Raw genomic sequence first — 3,496 nt, forward strand, 5'->3', positions numbered from 1 at the left:
CCAAGTATCCTCATACCTCAAGTTTGTGCCCTTCTCCAATTTGTCCATGAGTCATGTCGGGCACTTAGCCAATTTCTCCATATGGCTAAAGCATGACCCATTCGTTCACAATGATCATCATGTTCCTCCCTTGTCATGGGCATTTGTACCTTCTTCCATAAGGTCACAAACAACCCTAACAAGTTCTGCAATAGTCAATGTTCCTTGCTTCTCCATACAAGGTCTCATCGTAGACATCTATAGTAAGATGCTCCATCGCATCAACAAATCGATTTTTCCCTTCCCTGCATACAGTCCATCTACCAAAAGCTCAAATGAAACACAAGTATAGGTAGTACTTACTTCGCCATGAGGCTCCTCCATGTGAGTTTCCTCATCCACCAATGTCTCCAAACCGCACAATCCTAGTCCAATTTGAACAATTTCGAGTTCATCCTCCATTGTTGTCATGTCTGCAACATCCTCAAACATCACGACTTCCTCTTCTTTGTTATCGTAATCTGTAGTTGCAACCTACTCCATTGCCTAACCAAGTTGAAGAAGTTTGTCTTCAACATTCCTTTCGAAGAATTCAATTTCATCTCGAATTCATGGGTTCTCCTCTTTCATCAACTTCAACGTGTACAAGGTCAGCAAGAGCTCCCATTCTCATTCTTCCAAACCTGCCATGCCTTGTCATTCAGCTTGGCCCAAGCACGATGCCTCATCCTTGCTAAACCTATCATGAAGTGTTACTGATCCAGATTTAAATAGGACCACAACAAATTACTGAGATAACCATATACACAAAGATGTAGTGGAAATAATACTTCATTTCATTAATGGAAAATACTGAAATATGCTTACAACCAGAAATGGAAATAAACCAGCTAGGGCGATGGTAGCTTATCTCTGAGAAGAGATGTGTGGCTACATGCCTCTGAACTGTGTTACAATGAGGCTCGAAAGCCTATTTATTGTTGAGAAACAATGGAAAACCCTTCACATTCCAAAACCTAACCCTAGAAGATGAAACGCCAAATTGTAGGCCCCGTTTTTGGGTAAGTTGGTACATCAACTTCCCGGGGTCGCGAATTGGTCGTACTATATTTGTTTGATGTGCATGATAGCCCATTGGAAAGATCTCTCTGAGGAATATGACAGAAAAGATGATTTTTAGATAGAAAAAACGTTGCTTAGGGCCTCAAAACGGCTCCAGAAGTTTAGGACCCGAAAAACTGCTAAAAATAGTAAACTATGCTATAATTAAGGAAACTGAAAAAACTGAAAGAAGCACTAGAGGGCATCCAAGTGGAATTAGCGGGTGGCCACCAATATCCACCTAGATCATTCCTCCCCCCTTAGGAAGCAATGGTCACCATTGCATTGAGTTCCTCCATGAGATGAGGGAACTTCTGCTGCACTTGGTACCTGGTGAGCCACTTGCCCTGGTGAAGGAGTTGTCCTGCTTTGACAAATCGATAATGTTGGATATTCTGCTCGCGAGTGTGCTTGATCTATGTGTCCATGATCCAATCGGTTGCAGCTTGTTCCATGCAAGCTGGATTTAACTCTGTGGGTGTGAGTTGTTCTGCAATGTCGGACGTGTCTAGTGATGGTGGAAAGTATGGCTGAAGGCAGTCGACATTGAACACCGGGTGCAGGCCAAGGAATGGGGGAATGCTGAGCTCAAATGCATTGTCTCCCACAGCCTTGGTAATGGTGTAAGGGCCATATTAGAGTGGTCTGAGTTTCCGATAGGCTCGGGTAAGGCATTCCTTTTGAAAATGCAACCATACTTTGTCACCCACTTGAAACTTGTGTCGCACCTGATGTTGATCATGTCGTTGCTTCTACTTAGCATTTGATTTCTCTAGAATGTCATGGACCTACTGGTGAATATGTTGGATGTGCTCAATGAAGCTATTTGCCTTATCTGTTTCGGACTGGACATGAGTAGAATCTACATGGGTAGCCACAAATGGCATGGCCACATCAATGGGACATAGTGGCTGGAATCCCAAGCCCACTTGAAAAGGGCTATGGACAGTCGAGCTGTGGAGAGCCCGGTTGTAGCTATGCTGAAAATAGGGGAGGCTATCATCCCATGTGCGTGGATGATTTGAGTTGTACATGTGCAGAATGTGTACGATCATCTTGTTGACAACCTCTGTCTGGCCATCAGTTTGAGGATGGAAGGCTGTGGACTTAGTGAGTTTGGTGTCCAGCATCAACCAGAGACTGGACCAAAATGTACCGAGGAACCTACTGTCCCGATCTGAGATGATAGACTATGGGATCCCAAAGTGTACCCACACTCGTTCAAAGAAGAGTTTAGCAGTGGCTTCTGCTGTGATATTCTTCTTGCAGGCCGCCATAATGGCCATCTTTGAGAACCTGTCAACGACCACAAAAACACAGTCATTTCCATGCTTAGTGGAAGGAAGGCCTGACATGTAATCCATGGAGATGGATTCCCAAGGCCGACTAGGGGTAGGCAGCGGGGTATAGAGGCCTTGCTTCTTGATGGTCGGTTTAGCAATGGCACAGGCAGTGCATGACCTGATGTACTTCCCGACATCCTGTCGAAGATTCGGCCAATAGAAATACTTCTGCAGTATTGCCACCATTTTTTCGACCCCAAAATGTCCAATAGCCCGACTATGGTGTGCTTCCCAAATCATCTTGGCACGCTCACTTGAAGGAACACAAAGCTGACCCAGATGGCATAACAAGTCGTCCTAGAGGTGAAAATCTGGAACATATTGACCCTCCAAGAGGTTCTGGTATGTGTGGCTGAATTCCGGGTCGCTTTTGTAGAGCAGTGGACAATTAGAAGTCTCGTGCCCACAAGAGTTGAGGACGGTGGTTAACGCCATGATCGGAGGTCGACTGAGGCATTCTGAAACATTATTAGTGCTGCCCTTCTTATACTTGATATTGAAATGGAACTGTTGCAAGTATGTGGACCACTTCTGATGGCGATCATTCTGCAATTTCCCTTGAGTCTGTATGAACTGCAGGGGTCGGTGGTCTATGTGGATGACCGTTTCCTTCCCCAAAATGTAATGCTTCCATTGTCGACAGGCCTGCACAATGGAATACATCTCTTTATCATAAGTGGGATACTTCTGGACTGTGTCTGAAAGTGTTCCACTGTGATATGCCACTAGATGCTCGTGTTGAGTAACGACTGCCCCAATAGCATAGTCAGAGGCATCTGTCTCGACCTCAAATGGTTGTTGTAAATCTGGTAAAGCAAGCACTAGTGCTGTGCAGAGGCGATCTTTCAACTCTATGAATGCCTTCTGTTGAGATTCAAGCCAAAAGAGTTTTGCCTTCGCCCCTCCCTTGGTGACTTGACTCAAAGCCCAAGTGATATGAGAAAACCCCAACACGAACCTGTGGTAGAAGTTGGCAAGACCTAGAAAGCTGCGGAGCTCTATCAGAGTGGTTGGAGATGGCCAATCCCGAATGACTTTGATATTGGCTGGATCCACATGCACTCCTTGTTCAT

Source organism: Pinus tabuliformis, chromosome 9 (genome assembly GCF_031772625.1).
Source record: "Pinus tabuliformis cultivar Carrire ecotype Pingquan chromosome 9, CPIR1, whole genome shotgun sequence".
NCBI lineage: Eukaryota > Viridiplantae > Streptophyta > Pinopsida > Pinales > Pinaceae > Pinus > Pinus tabuliformis.